Raw genomic sequence first — 23,271 nt, 5'->3', positions numbered from 1 at the left:
ACACATTTTTTTGTGTAAAAGTGCTCAATATCAAAAATTTAGGGTTGTTGAGCTTCCTCTAATTATTTTTCAAAATAATCAAATGATATCAATATTCTAAAATGAATATTTTAAGACCTTAAGAACCTTATATTTCGAACATTAAAAAAAATAAGATCTACCCTATTCTATATATTATTTATAACAACTAGGAAGGGCAAAACTTTACCTATTTATATTTCAACCAATTTTTCCCAAAATTTTCACTGAAATTAGAAATCACAACCATTTACAGACTGTTCTAATAACAGAAAAATCAATATATCAGGTATTGAAGTCATGTTTTAGTAAAAGTGACAACACTGTTGGATTAGAAATGTAAATAGGGGTTCCACACATCCTCAATCCCATCTGTCAGCTTTCCCGAAAGGAGCAGAAGCCATCGAAACCCAGTTTCTTGGCCTCGTGCATGACTATGTTCTGTCGTACTGTGCCACTATGTATGCTTCGTATCCTCGCGCTTCTGTGGTGACGCCTAACACAACTAGTTGCATTTCCCTCAACTTATCTGCTCGCGTTGGCCTTTTTGAGCATGATTGAGATCAAAATCTAATTGACTTTAATCTGATTTGCACTGCACTTCTTCAACCGAACCAAACATTGAACCACCCGTCAAGGCAAAAAAAAAAAAATGATAAAGTCTCATTAACCTGGATATTTATAGTATTGCATTTTTTGTATGTTTTTCTATGGCCAAATAAATTGAGAATACAATCTAACAAATCTTTTCATATATATTTTATTTATTTGACATAACTGTTAGTAAAAAAAAATTATGCAAACACAAATTAAAGGCCGTAAAATGGCACAAGTGTATATTTAAGTACTAAAGAAGTTAAAATTGAAATTTTCAAAAACCGATGATGTGATGGGAACTGGAGAGTTGACATACTAAGAAGAAGGGATTTGGAGAAAAAAGGCAAAGAACCCGTGTTTAATTGGGCATATGGAGTTGCAGTATTGAAGTATGCGTAAACATTAATGTATTACGATTACTCTATATGACCTTTCAAGCCCATATATATAAAGCACATTTCCTTCTTCAGGAACGACGAGGTGCAAGAGAATAATTGCTTCCCAGTATTTTTTTGTAAAAACACTTTTAAGAGTCTACGGTACTAATATTTTTAATATTTTGGATTTTAACCTTGGGTATTAATATTCTTTTTAATTATCCTTAAGAAATGAGATAAAATTTCAGACACATTAATTTATCGAAGGCCTTCCTAAACTACCATTGAATTTAACCCTTTTGGCAGCCTTCTGTTGAAATATATCATCATCATTGAAGCATAATTAAGATTTAATATACGCAGACATAAAGATTAATACTCTTCTACCATTTATTAATTCATTTAATAATCCTAAAGTAGTAAAACATCTTACAAAAGACCTTATTAAAAGTGAAGGTGATTCATGTAATAAATGACAAAAGTAACAAGTCATATTAGAGGAATATCTTTGAAGTAAATTATTATATTAATTTTCAAAATAATCCATTTAAAGCAATATAATATAAATATGATCCTTCATAATAATAAAATTATTAATAAGTAGATTTTTTGCTTACTTATTTAACTGACCTTAATCATTGTGAGAGAAATTATATCTTTAATTATAATTTTGTGACAAGTATTTAAAAAAAAGTATATACATAATTACTGCAGTCAAAAATTTGAAATATGAGATCCTTTTACATTAAACTTATTTATGGCTTTTGAAATTCCTACAGAATAAAATTATAATATAAAGCAAAAATTATACTTAATTCATAATTAATTAGGGACGTCTCCAGGACTATTGGGGGGGCGTGGGGCTTGGTTTTGTAATATTTGAAGCTTGATTTATAGCTATTCACAATAATTTTCAAAAATGAAATTTCAACAAATAAATTTATTTAAGTTTTTTTCCAAAATTCAAAGCTTTTCACTAAAAAAAAATACTTGAGATGTTCTCAACATACGAACATCGTATGGGAAAATTTTGTGGCTCCGTAATGTGCACACGCCCAAGGACGCAAATAACTCAATAGATAAATAAGCTAGATAGCTTAAATTGATGTGAATAGATTCAGTGTCATGTTGGAATTTTAAATTGGTGCGATAAATCAGGTTAATGGACACTGATTTATTCCAGTAACCCCAACATTTTCAAGACCTTTATTTTTGGGCTAAGGAAATGTCAAATGTGGCGTCCTAGGTATCCGGATCTGAACCCCTTGGAGTGGTATTTGTAAGGTGTCTTGGAGGGAGCTCGTCCAATAAACGTGAAAATAATACTGCTTGAGGACTTTAACTCTCGAGACAGTGTCCAACATGCACAAGGAGTTGCTTGTCAAGGCCTGTGCCAGATTGGAGGCTGGGATTGAAGCTGGAGGTGTTTGGTTTGAATTATTGACTACACTATGGAGCCCTTCATGTAAGAGCAAACGATTAATGAATTACTGCGTTAATTTAAGGAAATATATTGTAATATACTTTATGGATTTCAAAGTTTTGTAAGGGTGTAGATTATTATCCTGTGCCGAACCCAAAAGATCCTGATGCAGAAAGGAATTTTAAAACTAAAAATCGGGTTGGAAGACATAAAATTTCAAATATGAAGCGACAAGAGACCCTTCCAATTTCCATCAAATTAGGTGTAGGTTTCAAAAAGGTTTATTGGCGTTCACCAACAATGTCAAAAATGTTTCCAGTTTTGGCACTCTCGCATGAGTTGTAATGGAAAGCGTCTCCAAATTTTATAATAAATATCTGTAATAATATGAGATTCTGAAAAGGATGCGATTAAAGATAAGAAAGTACCAAATATCCCGTTGCCCCTACAGTTATTTCAAGGAATGATGGGCCACCAAGCGAAGCAGTTTCTTGTTTGACACCTCCTTCACTTATTGAAACAAATAGTGTAAGTAGAGAAGATGTTCCTGATAAATGTTCTAGGGAGTATAATAGAGAGTTGCATAACGATGGGACAAATATTAAAAACAACAACTCTGAAGTTGAAGGAGTAAGGACTGATAAGGACACAGAAGATAATACTCAAACGGAATCAAAACTTGATTCCCCACTTGTCGTTAAAGAGACTGATTCGACTAAAAACTCACCTGTAAAAAGTATTAACAGGAAGACTTGGATCAAAGGATGATGAAGTAACATGCAATTAAAATAAACCAAACAGTTGTATTGAGAATAAATGACAGGAAGAACAAAAAAAAAGGATGTCCCTTGTCACTTAAAAAAATCAAAAAAGAACCAACGTGACATTTCTACTGAAAATTTAATAAGATCAAGATCTTTATCCAATCCCCAAAGACCTGCATCCGAGCTGACGCAAGCAAAACATGGCGAAGAACAACCCCATAAACAGGCAAAACAACTATGATTTCATTTTTATCTTTTAATCTTAATTCTTATCAAACTTTTGAAAGGAAATATCGTCCCTCTTGATTGCTAAAATTCATTCTGTGTGATACAAGATGCGACTTGGATAACCACTTCTCATTACCAGACGGGTATGTTTAAGATCAAGTTACAATGAATCCGTGATTCAAAAAATAACTCAGCTATTTCCAAGTCTTGAGCTAAAAAAGCTCTCTCGTCTATAATATTTTCCTTCAAATTATTTGATGCTGAGGAAGCAGCAGGAAATTTTTCTCAAAGATTATTTTCTGTTGACAACAAATGAGACCTGTATATTCAAGGATCGATCTGGTTCTTTTTTAAGGGATTTCATAAAGATGCACTCGAGCTATACAAATTAGGATATCAGACCACCGAGGCCTGATTGTAAATCTGCAATCCAATTCAAAAATACCAACATGTAAATCATTGTAGAAACTCAACCCTACCTTAATTGACGATCCTGAGGTAAATAATAGGATCATTTCAATAATTTAAACTGCCAAATCTCAAGTAACAAATGGGGAAGACGTTTTTGCTTGTGTGAAGAAGATGATTTAGGCAATAAAAAATGTTTGCCGTAGAGCTGGAGCAAAAAAATCCGAAATTAGTCAAAAACGTCTTTATCAAATTGAAAATCTGAATGATGATAAAATATCTCATTAAAAAAAAAATATTAAATAGATCAAATGTATTGCAAAGGTGATCTTCTTCATCCTGTCAAGCTCAAAATAGAGTATATAGATCATCTATCCAACTCCAGGGTTGTAGTGTTTAAAACAAGATATTCAAAGAAACTCAAACTGTGATTTGTCCTTAAAGGTGGAATCTGGTGTGACATCCAGTGACCTTGTATTGTATGTTATGAAATTTTATCCAATTATTCGTGACTCGACAGATGTAATTATACTCTGTGTATACGATGTAAATTGTCCCATGGTGACTTTTGTTATGAATTGTGATGTGAGTTGGGCAACGATCGTGGGATTGGTTATGAGGACAGTAACCAAATCGAAACTCATATATCCATTGACGGAATCAAGTCAGCTATCAAGGATGCTAAAATGAAGAAGGCACCTGGTGAATCTGGGTTTACGTTTGAGTTTTATAAAAAGATGGCATTTTATTTGGCTCGAATTTTACTTCTTTTTTATGAAAAGGTAATAGCTATTGGATTTTTTTCCGACTTCCCTTCAGAAATTAGAAATTATTTTTATTCCCAAAGAGGGCAAGATCTAAGCTACCTTAAAAATTTACGTCCTCTTGTTATGCAAAATACAATTCATAAAATGTATTCATATATCCTTGCAAATCGCATTAAAAAAGTGTTAAATAAAAATTATACATTTTTCACCATGTAGTTTTTTGTATTAAAAAAATTATAGATTACGTTCCTTGTACATTACAGACTCCCTTAGAATCGGACACCAACACTTCAGTTATGGCCATCGATTCCACTAAAGTTTTTGATATTGTATCGTATCAACATATAATAAGCACCCTCTACATAAAAGGATTAGGTGATTACATGATTCGCATGGTTCGTTTGATCTTATCAAATTCACGAAACTTAATTCAGTACAGAAATAGTAGAATATTTTTAAACTAAGTGGGAGTTTGTCAATGTGATCCTATGTCATCATTGCTTTTTATTAAATGTATTGATGAGCTACTGCATCAGTTGCATAATAAATCCTTAATCAAAGGTTCCAACTTGAATCAGTTCCAACTCAAGAGCTTGTGATATACCGACGATTTAATAATGGTATATTCCCAAACAGCTTTGCAAACTCTAAAATTGAATAAGAAGACCTTGGATGTTTCAGTTTAATTTTCCACAAAAACAGGATTAGCAATAAATTCTGGGGAAAAAAAACCCAAGGTTGATAAGTCCCTATCATGGCTTGATTGAAAAGCAGTGGTTATACTTCAAAATGGCTCAGGAAGTCAGAATTTTGGGCTCTTTGATTGGAGCCACTAGTGTGGAAATGAATCTGCAGTATATTTATACATAATAATAAAGAAATAAATTAACTTTTTATCTTCCTTAAGTTTGAATATGTGGGATAAAATCAGGGCTTGGAATATATATAGGTCCAAGTGCAGTGTCTCTACTTTGCATAAGTCCTTTTGAAATTTTAACTTTCTTGAAAAAATCAAATATGGAACGCACATTTTTCAAATTTCACCAGAAAAACAATATCTTCAAAAATAGAATCTATAAACATTTAGATTAATTTTTTGAAGTTCTTAATAGCAACTTGATTCGTAAACAATGGTACAGGGAACATTTCTGGCAAGAATATCGTAAGCATATTTTGATACGGGAAAGTAGTGGGTTTTTAGCTAACTCACAGTATGGTCTATCAAAAATATTATCAAAATGTTTAAGATTTTCAGCTCCAATAAAAAGTTATTGTGATGGATCTAGAAGCATTCCAGAGAAATATGAACTTTCATTGAAATGGGAGATGCCGATTAAGGAAAGTTTAAATAACATGAACATAGGAAACATACGCTCCGATATTCCATGGGATGTCATATCGCTTTTAACTTTCTACCCAAGATCTTTTATTATGATATATTTCATGTGATTTCCTTGTTTTTGTTTTTAATATTGTTGATAATTTCTAATTACATAAAGAATGTATCCTAATAAAAGCCAAGAGAAAAAAAAAGTAAATACTTTATTTTTAAATTTTCCGGATTTGATATCCCCCCTCTGTTGTTATAAAACCAAATATAATATTGAGTTGTAAATAAAAACAAAAACAATCTACTTTTCATATGAGAGGCACCAACCGAACCTTGGATAATTATGAAGTTTTGTTCTTTTCTGATGAAAAATTTCACAGCTGCTATATCACAACCGAATATTTATTCTATGCCTCAGCCTCAGTCAGACATGTCTTTATTACAAAAATCCAACCATAACCATGGTAATGGGCGTTGTGAAGTCTGACTGCATTTTTATAGAGAGGAAGGAGCGGCTCATTGCAGATGATTTCATCGAACTTCTGGATAAGAAAGTGTTACATTTGGACAAATAAAACTTCGGGGGCTACTTTTTTTTTCTACTGAAGACAGAGCTCCGTGGCATCGTGTCCCTAAGACTTAGGCCTTCCTGAGAGGCAACTTTCCAAACTTTTGAGAACTCAACATGTGACTGCCCTCCTCTCCAGACGCAAACCCCTTGGACTACTCTATCTAGGTGCGTTTGGAGGAGGAGGTGTGTGCGACTGTTCGCTTGTAGTGTATAGTCTCTAGAGGTTTCCATCAAAAAGTAGAGGCCCAAGCTTGAGTCTGTCTACATAGATAAGGTGCGTAAGAGATTTAGACCTCGTATTGATGCAATTATTCAGACTGAGGGCTCACATATTTAATAAAAGATGTGTCCAGCACTATTTTTAAGTAATTTTGTTAAATAAATGTTTTCGATTACTTTTACTTTAAATTTTACTCTTGAAAAATAGAAAAAAAATAAAGGTGTTTCACTAAATAAGATCAACCCTGTATAATTGATTGATTCTACAAATGTAACTTTAATTGTTAAACCCATATGAATTTTCTCTATTTTCATGTTTTTCATTGTACTACTTTTGAAACATGAGTGTATACATAGTTTTTGAATAAAAAGAAGAGGTGTTTAAACTTCAAAAAAAAAAAAATAACAATTTCTATGTTGACTTGAGTAACATAAAAGGTTAGAGCTATGACTACTCTTATTTCTAAAAATACAACTATAAATTCAATAAATCCACTCAAAAATAGAAAATTTATACAAACAAATCGAATAAAAGTATATTTTATGTTTTTTCATAAGGAGATAACATGTTTTTACAGCAAAGGGATGTTATACATTTTATCACACTCCATTATACACTTAAGTTCAAGTAAATCCTCAAGGTCTAGGCAACTGAAAATAAGCAGGAAAAGAAGCATATCGGTACAAATGACGTCATTGAAATACAAAATTGATTTTGATTAAAGCTGTATATGCTTAAGAATCAACGTTAAAATTTATATGAGGTAATTTTTGTCATAGTTTAAAATACCATAAAGAAGAGAATTAGGTGTGTTAAGAAAATGGTGTTATGGAAATGTTCCATATTTATTTTAATTTAAAATCTTATAGTTCTCCATTTTGTGAATACAAAACGTCCAAGTGGAACTCAAACATGTGCTCTGAATGTTTCTTACCATCGCTTCCCGAAAAATCCCCTCTTACGAAAAGAATAGGTGCTAAGATGCGAAGGGAAGATCCAGTCAGTTCAAATACAGCACAGATTTGTGAGCAACATTTTTGTATTGATGATTATCTGAGTGATCTCAAAAATGAGCTACTCAGACTTCCACTTATCAAAAGACTTAAAAAGGGTATAGGTCCTTCTGATAGTATATCTATTCATGCGTTAAACAGAAACTTTGCAGTCAGATCTGCATGGAAATTACGATATAAAAAACGAAAGAACGAAGATTTCGAACTCACAATGGTAGTTAATTTGCAATCCATATACTATGCCATAAGAGGATAGCTATTTTTATAGCAAGAATCCTTGTAATTGACTTATAAGCTTTGATCAAATGGAGTTAGATGTAAATTTGGTATAAAATTTGTCGTTTTTACAAAATATTGAAACAATCCTACACACAATTGCATTATTACTTGTAGTAACATTAACCAAATATATTTTTATTTTATTATTGAGTCGAATCAATATAATGTAATTTAGGACTGCAAGAAAAAAATTTAGAAGACTGGAATCAAATATAAAGGATAAAAGAATTCTTTAAATAAGTCATACTGATACACGATTTGGAAAAATAATAAACTCTAACTCTAAATGATGTTACTATGGGTCTGTATAAAATGTATAATACTTTGTTTGAAAAGTAATTTTATGATTATGTAAATATTATATTTTAGCTCCATAAGGAATCGGGCTTTTGAGTACCTAAGATCCGAAAAATTATTGTCTTGAAGAAGCAAAAGAACCCATAAAGATGGCTGCAAGACTTGTATTGAACTGGATTTGCAGAAAGACAGCTTAAACTTATTACGGGATATGAGCTGGTCTGCTCTAAATTATTCAAAAAAATTAGGAGTGGTCTGGTTTTATGAAATTCATGAAATGTGAATATGATCAGCGACTCAAAAGAGTAATTGGTCTAAATAGAGGCAGGCTACCACATCTATGGAGATTTTATAAATATACGTGTATAAGTTTGATGGGCCAATAGACTATGCATTTTTAAGGACTTTCCATATTATAATCTTTAAGCCTGAATAATTATTCATATCAAAATCAAGAGGTTCTGTGATTTAAAATGAACCTTGATTCGAGGAGAGAAAATGCCACAAAAAATAAATTTTGGCAGCATATGAGTACCTAAAGTGTAAATTTCCAATTTTCGATTTTTCAAATTATTTTTTACGATTATTTTTATATATTTAACTGCAGCTTTTGTCAAACCATTGCTCTGGGGGTTATGAACACTCGACAAAATTCCTTAAACACCACAGACTTATACTGTGGTCCGCTTTCCGTCCTAATTCTATTAGAAGTAATAAAAATTTACATAAAATTATTAATACAATTTACAATATCTTCTGAACATGGGGATCTTCTATATTTTGTCAGGGATGGTATACATGAAGGAAATTGCTACCATATTCAATGAGTTCTGCCGAAGGTGATTTTTTCAAATGCATGAACTACCTGCTTGATCTCATTTTAGAATTTTGAGCAGGACAAAGAGATGAAATCCTCTACACTGTTCCAGAACTAGGGTAATCAACAAAATAAGAAAGAAGAAAAAATAGAATAATTTTTAGTTAGGGTCTGACGACGTCTCAAATGCTTTTGATGTACAAGGTAGTAATGGAATCACAATACATAGAGAATTTGAAAACATACAAAGAGCATGGATTCAGGTGTGATAAACAAATAAAAAAAAGTGTTAGTCATATTCTGAGATGCTGCCTAACAACTAGAGAACACCTGTAACATTTGAAAAAGACCCTGGAAATATACTTTAACAAAGGCCTTTCTGAAAAAAAGATTAAATATGTGGTTATTATAAAAAATGAAAAGGAGGCACTATCAAATAAATCTATAGTTAAATTTCAAACGAGGGTGATTCAGGAATTAGCCGACAAAACGTTTATAAGCACTGTTATTGTAAAACTAGCAAAGATAGAAATAAAATTATGAACATAACCTGAAATCCTGCGAGTATCTTCGAGCGTCGATTTGAATACTGAACCTGGTTTTAATTCGATAACGGATTGATACTATTAGTTTAAACAATGTAGTTTACGTGTTTTGTTTTTGAAACTATCGTAGTATCAATAATAGAACCTACACTTTCCTGGATGTTAATTTACGAGGTTCAGTGACGGGAAAGGAATGAACATAACACAAACATGACACTCATCTCATAATTTATAAGCTACTACAAACTATTTCATCTAATAAAAACTGATTCTCTCTATCAATTTTTATATTTTTTCACTAATGAATAGAAAAATGTTCAAGCTTCCTTACGCTAAAAAAAAATCTCTATTAATTAGAAGGGTCATTTTTGGCCCTAAATATTGAAGACAATTTAAAGATAAAAACAATGTGCTATTATTCATTAGCGACTACAAACTACTTCGTCTAATACAAACTGATTCTCTCAATCAATTCTCTATTTTTTTCACTAATGAAAAGAAAAATGTAAAGCTTTTTTACGTTTAAAATTATTATCTATTTATTAAAAGGGGTATTATTGCCACAAAGCCAATTCGGAGGTAATTTTAAGTTATTAATTGAAGCTGTATACTGTATAATGTTTTTAAGAAAAAGTTATCAAATTGAGTTAGATTTTTTGATGAGGAAGATCAATGAAGATCAGTGACGGCGTAAAAAATTTCTTGACCAATTATTGTTTAATGGCTTCAACACTACCTGGTGAAGTTTTTCAGTCTATTACTATTTTAAAAAAAGGTATCATGTTTGATTGTACAAAAACAGACAATTTTACAGAAATATGGTCACTCACCTTCAAATAGAATTTAAATAAAATTCTGATATGCGGTGCGATTCATAGGAATTTCCCCCTTGAGGAAGTTATAGTTGAGCGTCTCCATGACGAGGAATACACCCATTATTTGCGTCATCATTTACTAAAGGAGGCCCTTATCTTCAATGTGCCTAAAGACGACAAGGGTACTTGAGAGCACAGCCCCATTCAATTGAAGAGTTGAAGCAAATGTGTGTTGGAGCCGAAGAACTTAACAATTTCAATATTTCCACTGTTGAGGACTCGTCTACTTCGCCTCCTATCAATCATGTTTTCTAAAAACCTCTTCATAACACGTCCAAATTTACTAAATCTAAGGAGAAAAAATAAATCTTCTATTATTATTCTAAATTTGGAATGAACGCAACTACCTGTTCAGGAGCTAGTTGAAATTTTTTGTACTTGTTTCAAAAAACTAAATTGCCCTTGGCTGCACGGGACCGAGGTTGTAAATAAACCATCAAACTTCTTTTTCATCAAAAAGAGCGCATGTGTCTGTAAGTCCATTAAAAAAATGCAAAAGTCTTGTTCGAGAAAAACTCTCCCCTATTATTGGATATGGAGGAGCTCTCGTTGATGTTATTGGTACAACAACTTTAACTCTCAATCCAGAAAATCTAGGAGATATCCAATGGAAATTTATAGTTGTGCAAAGTTGTCGTCCAATTTTTGGTGCAGACTTTTTTTATATAATTTCATATTTAGAATTGATATTTTCAATAAAAAGTTAGTCTGAGATAAACTGTGCTTCATTACAGAACTAGCGAAGACTCAAGAAATCAAATCCAAATATAATGATGTCATTGATAATAAATGTTTCATTGAAACTTATCCAGCTCACGGAGTTGAACCCCATATCAAGACGAAAGGTCCTTCTTGTTTTGCGAAATTACACAAGTTAGATGGAGAGAAGTTTAATTTTGTACGAGACGAAATCAAGGAATTGTTGAAGAAAAAATCCTACGATCGTCTTTTTGTAATTTTTCTTCCACTATTCACGTCATTCCAAAACCCAAAAGAAGCTAGCGAATGCGCGGCGACTATCGACAATTAAATAGGATGACGGACCTTGATCGGTATCCCCTCCTAAATCTAAGAGATTTGGTGACTAACCTAAAAAGTATAACTGTTTTTAGTAAAATGGATTAACACAGAGCGTATAACCAAATACTTATGAATAACACTTCTATAAATAAAACCGTAATTATTAAGTCATTTGGTTTATACGAATATTCGAGGATGCCTTTTGGTCTTCAAAATGCTGCACAGACATTTCAGAGACTCAACAATTCAATTCTACGAAGAATTCCAAATGTGTTTGTGTACCTTTATGATATCCTTGTCGCTTTGGAGTCGATGGATGAGCATTGGAAAACGTTGAACGTGGCTTTATCAAGACTTAAAACAGCTAGTATGATCGTCTCCCCAGAAAATGTGAGTTTTACATGAAATCAGTAGACTTCCTTGGACATTCTATTTCATCAAAAGATCTTAGGCTTTTAGAATGTATGCTAAATGCAATCTAAAAAACTACCAACTCCCATATAAAAAGATGAACTGCATAGATTTTTGGGCTTGGCACAATATTACTCTCAGTTCATCGAAAGATTGTCTCAATGGACAGTTCATTTGTAACGCCTATGAAATAAGAATGTAAAGTTTAACTGGAATACAGGACATGAACAAGGCTTTCAATGTATTGAAAATATTTCGTCTAAAAGGACTCAACTTGCATTCAGAGATAGTTAATTGTCTTTAGCTCTGACGAATTATGCATCTAATACAGGGATGGGAGCTGTTCTCAAGCAAAAGGTAAATGGACATTGGCAACCACTTGCCTTTTGGTCTCGGGCTTCTACAACAACGCAACAAAAATATTCTACGCTTTAATAGGTAATTAATATGTGTTAAGGAGAGCATCACACATTTTTTATGGGCTTTGGATGGAGAAGTTTTTAAAGTTTTCACGGACCACTAACCTTTAATCACTGCGATTGACATTAGAAATCCCTACTGGACACCAAGACATTTCTATATTTGTGCATTCGTAGCAGAATTCAATTGTGATATTGAACACATTTCCTGAAAATTAAATCATACTGCAAACATTCTTTCTAGAAGTATAAATAACATCACAATAGGCCCAACCTTCATTGAAGATACAATTGAGGATCAAAAGAAACAGGATGCTAATTTACTTAAATTTAAAATTAAATCTTCTTTTAAATACATTGCAGGAACCCTACTTACTGGTCTTGGCAATGCTGACGCATTCCGTGTGGCTGTTTCATCTTCAGAATTGCGTGAAAAAATCGTGCATTCTGTACACAAGAACAATCATCCGGGATTGAAAGAAACGTTAAGGAGGGTTTCACTTTTTTATAATTGCCCTAAATTGTGAGCAGACGTCAGAAACTTCACTGGAGATTGTTTAGTGTGTCAGAAAACCAAACCTTTCAGGACATCAAAAACAACGTAGTATTTCGATCCTACATCTGAAAGAGTTTCCTTAATTCACGTAGACATAATTGGTCCATTCTCACTAATTTAGGGACAGTGCTATACGCTAACTATTATGGATCGTTTCACAAGGGGGCCAGAAGTGATACCTATTCGAGATATAACCTCCAAGACAATCGTCAATAATTTTTTGAGTGGTTGGATTTCAAGGTTTGGAGTTTCCAAAACCATTGTGTCTAACCAAGGTACATAATTTCACAAGTTCGTTATGGATGGGTGTTTGCAGGACACTTGGTATTGCAAGCAAGAACACAACCTCGTATCATCCAGATTCCAACGGACTTATAGAACGTTTCCACATATCATTTGAGACCGAGCTAGTAGCACTAATGCTGGAAGAAAAAGGATACTGGATCAATGCAAAAAAGAAGACCTGTAGTTTTATGGGGATTGAGGAGCTCAGTACCAATAGACCCGGGTTCTAAATATTCACCTTTTTAATTACTTACACCTTTATTTCAGGCAACTTCGACGTCGAAAGTTTCTTTAAAACAATGAAAAAATAACACACGTTCCTCCGAGAACTTTAATAAAGGAGCCATTAACAAACAATTAAAAAAAACGAATTCGTTTTTGTTAAAAATAAACCTATAAAATAGTGTCTTTCTCCAACTTACTTGGGCCCGCTTAAGGTGATTCAAAGACATGATCCTAACTACAAATTGGACTTTGGACCAAGAACTGACAATGTATCATATAAACGACAGTGTTCTCCTTGGATATATTTCATTGCAAGAGTATCTCAGCCACTCATTAGGTAAGATTTTATATGTGCTTTTGATCTCCTCCTTGACACCTCGTAAACTCGTCTATCCATCCTATTTCATATCATAAACCCACGATGATGCTTGGGATTGCAGAATCCTCATGGATAAATGGATTTATCCAGCTGCAGATGATATCAAGATAGTTATAAGATTTATTCTGTTCATCACCCTATTTTCTTTGAACTGTTGAGCAATAAATGCTTTTCAGTCACTGATAGCCGCACCACTTGTTTTTATCCTTATACGAACTCTGCTTCCTGTTAGATACAATACAAAATAGTACAAACGCTTCTCAACACCGAGTGGTCCATTTAAATGTAAACACTTTATTTTTTTAATTTCAATAAGCTATTATTCATTAACTAACAATACAAATTCAACAAAATTAATATTTACTCCAAAATAATATAGGCTGAGCTATCTTAATCACCCATCTAGGCACCCTTAGCGAGATTGATGGCTTCCAGGCAGAGGAAGGTCTTGCACCCATTGCAAATGTAGTCCTCTGTCATGGTGTCCCAACATTGGCTTAAAGTGGCATTGATGGCCTCGTGGCTTGGATCAAAGACACTAAACTCCTACACTTGGACATGCACCAAAAGGGTTGGCATCAGGGCAAGTAGCATCGACACCATCACAAGGCTCTTTCCACCAACTTTTTTAGATTACTCTCTGGACCGAATGGTGTGAAGTCCTGAGATCTATTTTGCATGGTCCCACATGAACTTAAGAAGATTAGCCTGTCCTGATTCTTTAACTCCTCCGGGTCTAGTTTAGCCATTTTGACAGAGCCCTTCTTCCTCTCAAACGTGTTGGGCTTGTTGACGGCGTAGAAGGTGGTAGACACACAATGCTTGGAGTGTGATAATGGAAATTCGTCTATTACGTTCATGTGTCATTTTCTCAACTTGTACGTGAGCTAAATATCTCAGTATTTTTGTTTTTTTATTGTTACTAATTGTTTATTTTTTAATATATCGAAATATGGTTTATTTTCAATCACTCATCCATTCATTATTGATGTAATAAGTGTTCAGATTTCAATGGACAACCCAGTATTTTGGCTCAAAATATACAATATACTTGGAATTTAGTAATATAAACTTTTTTATATATTTTTAGAACTGGAGAGCAAACCAAAGCGTGTTTGAAACCGTCTTTACAATTATAAAGAATACATAATCCTCCTCTCGCATGCTTGAAGAAGATCGAAGCTCCCTAAATATTCTTTAGTGATAATATATGCAACAGTAAATTTCAAAATCACAGAAGTATATTTTAGATACTAAGGAGTCAGAGAAAGATGACAGTTTGCAGAGGGTATTAGAGTCTTCCAATATTAAGAATCGATTTGTGATCCGTATCTTGAAAGGTAAGAATGGCCTCGTTAATGGCAGTCGTTTCCAGCTCTGTCGGATGTTTTTATAGGTTTTTAAAGAATGACTTTTTGTTTTCATTTTAGCAAATCATATTTATTGGGCTATTTGAGTAAAAGATAGATGATTTACTTTACATAATTCTTAGCAAGGCTACCCTGTTCATGGAGTGCATTGCTTTAGCATCGTTGTAATAATTTGTACCGGACATCAACATTCGATAGAGAAATGACTCATTGATGAACCTCCTCCATTCCAACTGAGATTTGGACGTGAAATCCGTAAAAACCTTTATATAAAGCTTAGGTAAAATATTTGAGAGTAATAATAGGGCAATCCTAGTTGAGACCATGGTCTTTTCGGAGAAGGAACAATCAATCTTATCAAATACCACCTTTCTTCTTCCTTTAAGAGGCTCTCGCGTACCGATGGTAGAGTTTCGGCCACAAATTATTTCAAGTCAAATGTTTTAAAAATGAATAATAAAAAAAATATATGAATATTAAAAATAGTTACATTATTTTCTCTGCACAAATGCTATTTAAATTTAAAAGCTCAAGTTCATTTTCTTCCACCAAAATCATATAATAGGCATATTATATTAACAAGAGTCTTAATTCAGTAGTAATCTAGGCCTAGATACCACCTTCTCCCTGCACTCTTTCTTTCATTACAAACATCCCTACTATAGTCATAACAAACTCCATATTGAAAAATGATGTCGTTTTAGAAAGTTAAAACTTCTTACCATTTATAAAAAAAAATCAGTTCACATGATGATACTGCGTTTTCGGTTGAAATATCGATTATAAATAGTCTAGAAAAAATCCTTCGATATCAAACTGTAAACCAAAATTGATGGAAAAGTATAACTTAAAATAAGTTCTCAAGACATTTTGAGAAAGGCAGGATATGTGTCATAAATGACCCGTTAACAAAAATGTAGTACTCAGAAAATAAACAACAGAGCCATGTTCTAGATTGTACATACTCATAGTTACATTTTAAAGTCCATATATGAGACAAATTAGGTAAAATAACAACTCTGAACAATAGTTAACAACGGTTTTTATCTCAAATTTATAGCAGAAATGTTTTGTAAAGCATGTAGTATATCGAAATATGTCAATGGAAATTTAGGTGAGTTATATTCATAAATTTAAAAAAAAAATCATAATTTTTCAATTTTCGGATTGATTTTATGTTAAAACTCCATGAATGTAAGGGACACTCGTTATTTGATAAAAAAATTCTGAAATGAAGAAAAAATTATTTATTTTTAAGCGATCTAATTGAATATATTAGCTAATTTGAGTTCAACAATCAACGTTCAAAATATAAACATTGATAAATGAATTCGTTATGTCTAATGTATTCCTTTAAGAGTCATGTAACATGCCTTAAAACTTGCATAAAACGTATGTGTAGGAATAGGAAAACAAATTAAGTTGCAAATATAAACTTGCCTAAATTAAACTACTTCCTCCAGTCAATTTTACTTCATGAATAAGAATTAGAGATTTCTTTTTCCAAAGAAAGAGTAATTTGTTACCTTATTTGTATCTTGAAATTTTCCTCCAAGAAGACGAAAAAATTCAATATTGTACGTAGTTTCCAAATATATAATTTTTATTCAATAATTATTAAAATATGTTAATAAAACCGGAAACAAAGAACAAATTTTAGATTTTCAGGAAAAAATCATACTTTTTTATATTAAAAATAAGAAGATTCATTTTTATTTTAAAAGTTAACGCAGTGATAGCAACAAGTCACATGATAACAGGAAAATATGGGATCAAATGCAATTTATAACATAATTTTCATGTCGGTTGTTATTATCCAGTGACTATGTTGTATCACGGCGTTAACTCATTAAAATAAAAATGTATCTTCTATGTACTTTGTTGTTAATTATCGATTTTGGGCTACTGTTATCCTTCCTTATTTTTAATATAAAAAAGTATGATTTTTTTTTGCCGAAAATTGAATAAGATTTCTCTTTGTTTCCGGTTTTTATTTCTTCAAAATAGTGGATTTTTGAAATTATCATTTTATTGAATAAAAGTCGTATATATTTAAGAAATATTTCGTACAAATATGCTTTTTTCCCTGTTTCTTTTTGGAGGAAAAATTGATTAAGATATAAGTAAACGTTATATTACAAATTACTCCATTTGAAAAAGAAATCTTCTTTATTCTTATTCATAAAGTAAATATATCTTTCTCTACTGGAACGAAGTAGCAAACTTAGGCAATTGCATGTATATTATACTGTTTATATTTTGAACGTTGATTCCTGAACATAATTTTATGCTAATTTTAAGGTATAAATAATTTCAGAATATTAAATAACGAATACACTTACAATGAGGAAGCCCTTCATTTATCAATGCACTGTTATTCAATTAGATCGCTTGATAAAAAATAATTTTTACTCAAATGAGGTTATCGTTAAATAGAATGGCTTTTCTTCATTTCAGTAGAATTTTTTTTTATCAGAATGTATATGCAATAATTAAGTGTCCCTTTACATTCATGGAGTTTTAACATAAAATCAATCCGAAAATTTTGAAAAATTATGATTTTTTTTTTTTAAAAAAAATGAAAAACTCACCTAAATTTCCATTTTCTAGTTTTATTGTCTTGATATACTAACATGCTTTACAAAACATTTCATTGCAATCTATGTAACATTTTTACATATGGAGGATCAGAAAAAAACCGTTGTTAACTATTGTTTTTTGTAATTGTACCTAATCTTTTTTATTATCAACGTTGTCATCATTAATATTCTATAGACCAATATATTAAAAAATAATCACATGTGCTCTGTTGAATTTTAAAGTACTACATTTTTGTTATCTGGTCAGTTATAAGAGTAAACCCCATTTGGACTCGAAGTAGAATCGAGGGTCGACATTGCTTTAACTCCTCCCTATATTATTGATAAATACAGAGTAGGGCTTGTGTTTATTTCCTTTATCCGATAGTTGCTCACAGCTAATATAATGAAATGTCATGTCAGATAAGCTACTCTCCTTCTAACATTCTTCAATGGTTAGCATAACCACGTCAATTTTTGTTGTTTTTAAAGTATACTGGTCATTTATAATATTTGAATCTCTTTGAACTATGTACAAAGTACGAACACAGGTAAAATGAGGAGGGGTAGATGTGTAACTCCTTAAAAATTTTTAGGAGGATAGTTTTGTTGCTGTGGGCGACTTAAACAATATTTTTAATTGACTTAAAGTGTTATCATTATTATTATATTCTTAAAGAGTCCCTGTTGAACTTAAAGCTGAATTGAATTGATATTATTTCAACTATGAATAGCAATATGTATTAATTCGTTGAAGAGTTATCAATGGGATTTCATTGATAATGATCAAAATATAACATGGCGCTGTCGCATGAAAATTATGTACCGAGTTGTTCATTCAAATCTGAACACTTTTAATTTTAAACTTCAACAAGATATGAATTAAAAATAGAACTTCAACAAAATTATCACTTTAAATAGATGTATGTCTGAGTTCTCTTGAACATTAATGTATCTCCCCTTAGCGGCAATGATGCATTCCAAGTAGCAGCAGAAGGCCTGTTACCCACTGGCACCATGACATCATCTGTCATGACGTCCAAGTTCTGGCTGACAGTGGTTTTGAGGACTTTGGTGTTTGGATGAGGGAAAATGCAGACCTTCTTCACATTTAGGTATAGTCAAGGGGTTGGCATCAGGGATGTAGGTGCCAAAATTGTCAAAAAAGAGTTCAAAAGAGTCTTGTAACAAAGTAAATGGGTTTCTTTCATTGATGGTTTCAAAAGTGTCCATTCTACCCTCACAAGGCTCTTTCTACCAACTTTTGTGTAGTTCTCTGGAGAGTCTGACGTGAGATCTCCCCATGAACTTGAAGGGATTAGCCTGGACTGTTTTCTTTAACTCCTCCGAGTCCAGTTTGGCCTTCTGATAGACCCTAATATGCCTAACTACTTAGAGTGCGGTAATAGTAAATCATCGATCACGTTCAATCGTCGTTTTGTTGAATTGTACTTATAATAGAGATAGACCTGAAGTTGTTGTTTTTTTGTAACTAATAAACTTATGTTTATACTTTAATATATCGAAATATTATTTAATTTCAATTAATCAACTTTCATTAATTATTGAATGGGTAATTTTTCAAATATCACTTCATTTCTTTTTAAATCTCTTTGCTATTGAAATAGAAAATAGAGGATAAGGAACATTTAATATACCGGGTGTCCGGAAAGTTCTGACTGATTTCTAACTTCCAACTTCATTAAGATCTACACGGACTTAAAGTAGAGATACAGAGAAATGTTTTTAATAAAAAAACTTTGCTTGGTTATAATCTATAATATGTTTTTAACAATTTGGCATTTAGCTTCCATAACAGCCACAACACGGGGCGGAAGGAGGAGCAGGTGTTCTTGATGTAGGTGGGGTCCATCTTGGCCCAGGCCTTGGTGATACTGGCCTTGAGAGGTTTGGTACTGCTGTGGCGTTTTGTGCAAGCCTGCCTCTCAATGTGCGTCCAGATGCTGAAATCCAAGGGGTTCAGATCGGGGGAGGAGGGGGGCCAAATTTTGTACAAATAAATTCAAGCTCAAAATCTAAAACTAATCTCAGTTTTTCTCTAAGTCAATTGAATTCTGAAATATCTGGGATTATAGTAATACGGTATTATTATCGTTCAGAGTCCTTTTTTACCATTAAAACAATCACCAAATTAAAAGTAAGATTTATAAAACTTATATAAAAGTGTTTTTATGATAAAATAGTGAGTTTGATATTATTAAAAAGTGTTTTTATTGACTCTGTATCTTGTTCTGAAATACATTTTTTCTTTTTTAGGCTGAAAAGGATAAAAAACGACACTCTACTTTAGACTCTCAAAACTTATTTCCACTACATATTGATAAAAAATATTATAGCTTATACATATAATAAAAAAAAGATTCAATGTATATTTTTTTTTAAATATTTATTTAAAAAAATATGCATCTCTACGGATTTTTTTTCAATTTTGTATTTTTGAAGTGATCCACTTGATAATTAATCATAACGATCGTAATTTATAGTCATCCCAGATATTTTAGAATTCTGATGACCGAGCAAAGAACTGAGATCAGTTTTTGATTCAGCGTTCAGAAAGTAATTCTTTTTTTGAACTTGACTTCATTTGTACAAAATGAGTGTTTCCTGTGTAATTTATGAAATCTTCATTTTAAGAACAGATCATTGCCTTATGTACTATTTTTTTTTTTTCACTTGACGTCATTTTTTTTAATATCTGTCATCTTGAAAGATTAAACAATCAAATTTTATCATTTTTCATTAAGACGAAGGAAAATGACTGTATTGTACATATATCAGACTTAAATATTTATAAATAATATATTGTTCCATCACGATTCACTCATTTTTCCATAGTGTAGCTAAGAAATTAATTATTATATTTACAGGGGTAAGATATGCTTTTATCTAATTATCCAACTTTCTTGTCTTTAATATATTCAAAACAAAGTTAATTGTAAGTATATATCAATTTCTCAGGATTCTCAGTAAATATTAACTTTAGTTAATTCAAATATCACTATTTTTCATCACAATTAATTGTACTTTATTATTTTCAAATCCAATTGAAAATGTTTTTCAGGATTTTTGTGGAAATTTATTGAATAAATCAAATAAAAATATCAACTCTATACATTAATTTATAATTCCATTTAATTGCTTTGGTACATGACGCAATTTATGACGTGATGGAAAATGATTTATATGCTATGTGACGTTACCACACAAATGTAAACTTTATTTGTTTTACAACTTGAAAAAATTTATTGAACAAAACAAAGTAACATTGAAGGTAATTATTAATCAGATATATAAATATAGCAATAGTTTAGCAAGGTTGTACTCTTATCGGTCTAACAGTTCCAGCAGTTCCGGTTATTGAATCACCAAAACCGAAACCAGCAAAGTCGAACTGAGACAGGAAGCGAGACCACAATATATTTTTTATCAGTATCGGTTCTTCTGCTCTTGTTCCTTTATAGAAAATACATAATATATCATAAAAAATGAATTAGCTTCAATCAATACTTTTTTGAATTTTTGCAGCGTCTTCCAATGATTTTTTTCACGTCACCAGGATGAAACAGTTTTATCTGCGTTCCAAATGGTTAAGAGCTTCTTATGGATCCGGAAAAATGGTTTTAGGGAAAAGACGGTGTAAATTAATGAGAGAAGTGGTGGGGGAGATTATGGGATTCGGTCCGCTACTATGCTTGTCGGGGTCCTCTAATAGGACAGCTATAATGTTTCTTAAGCCAGAATTTCCCAAACTTTACTAATCCAAGGCCCACTACACTTTTACATTTTAGGCTGTTTATGAAACATGTGTACTGTATATGTAGACCGAAAACAATCCTCAATTATTTATCTTCCTGCACCATCCCCCTAGCCGCGGTCCTGTTTATATATAATATCATTTCCTGGACCCCAATTTTATTGCAATGGTTCAATTTTGCTTGGATAACCACAAGTTATAAGTTAGGATAAATTATTGCGCGAAAGTGTTTACAAGTCAATTTCATTTTGTTATTGGAAATAATATTTTAGATCCCTATAAACCCTATATTCAAACATGCGTAAATAGCAAAACGTTATAATGAAATTGATTAAAGTAAATACCAAGTTATCAACTGATACAACAGATTAACCTTACTACGTATCATTTTTTTAAGGCCAGAAATATAACAGCAACCTACGTGTTAGTTAAAAAAATATGATTTGATTTTTTTAAATATATAGGATAAAAAACACGCTGTAATACGGGTTTCAAAATGAAAGGCCGCAGTTAATATTTCATTACTTTTTCCATCCATTTATAGGGTAAGGAATCAAAATTTAGAAAATTATAAAAGCCGTTTTTTCTTCTGCATGTTTTTATTTTGTACCATTTTTATGGCAATTTTTTTAAAATAAAATTGGTAATCCAACAATTTTTATTCAATATGTTCTGAATGATGACTTCAATGCAACGGCAAACAGAAGCACAGCTGACCTTGATGAAGTCTGATGACAAGTGGTTCCACGTCGAGCATAGACATTCGGGTGAGAAGTCTCGTTTGTTTTGACCTCCAAGATGCACCAAATAGCGAAGTCAAGAGGATTCACGTAGGGTGAGGACGAAGGCTGGAAGTCGGCAAGTCAGAAGGCAGCCGTGTTCTCCTTCCAGAAATGCTGCACCGACTTGGACGTGTGTACCGGGGGGCGTCTTGGGTAAGTATATAGATCTCCACGGGGAACGTTCTATTCAACCATGCCAAGACACGGTACCTCAGAACCTTGTAGTAGACGTCTGTTTTGACTTTCTCATCGGCATTGAAGAAGTAGGGTGGTATCTTGCTCCTGTGGGACACCATGATGCCGAGGACCATAATTTGAGCTCTTTGTTAGGTTCTGAAGGTTCCCGCAACCTGAGCTCTTGATTCAGCCAAGAAGCAATAAATTATTCTATTCTGAACAGCGTGCACTTGTCGACTTGTGCGTAGATGAGATCACAAATTCTTTCCCGTTTTGCTTGTTACTTGGACATTTTTGATCGCACAAAACCAAAACAAACATTAAATTGTAGCTTTTTATCAGCTCTTTTGAATGGCACCATGTAAAAAATTGTCAGACTTTTGGAACTAAGGCTAGACAGCCTCAAATAGGATTCTAATTTTTGAGTCTTTACCCAATAGTTATCATTATTTTATGAGGTTGTTTATATCAAATGGACTTTGAATTTGCCATGGAACTTTCAATAGAACCATACATTTTTCTATTTTGCAATTGCAAAAGCCATACTCTTACTAAACAATCGTTGGGGAGAAACGCAACACTTGTCTACTACATGCACAGATATCCTTTTATCAAAACTAATTACTTTGATTATTGAAACATTTGGTAAATCAATCATAATCATTCATCAGAACATCATTCATTATTACTGTACATCAGGTACAGAGTGTTTTAATAATATAAGTAAATTTTTTATTGCAATTGACAAAAGGCCTTCAATTCCA

Source organism: Lepeophtheirus salmonis, chromosome 14 (assembly GCF_016086655.4).
Source record: "Lepeophtheirus salmonis chromosome 14, UVic_Lsal_1.4, whole genome shotgun sequence".
NCBI classification, from domain to species: domain Eukaryota; kingdom Metazoa; phylum Arthropoda; class Copepoda; order Siphonostomatoida; family Caligidae; genus Lepeophtheirus; species Lepeophtheirus salmonis.
This window is presented reverse-complemented; position numbering follows the sequence as displayed.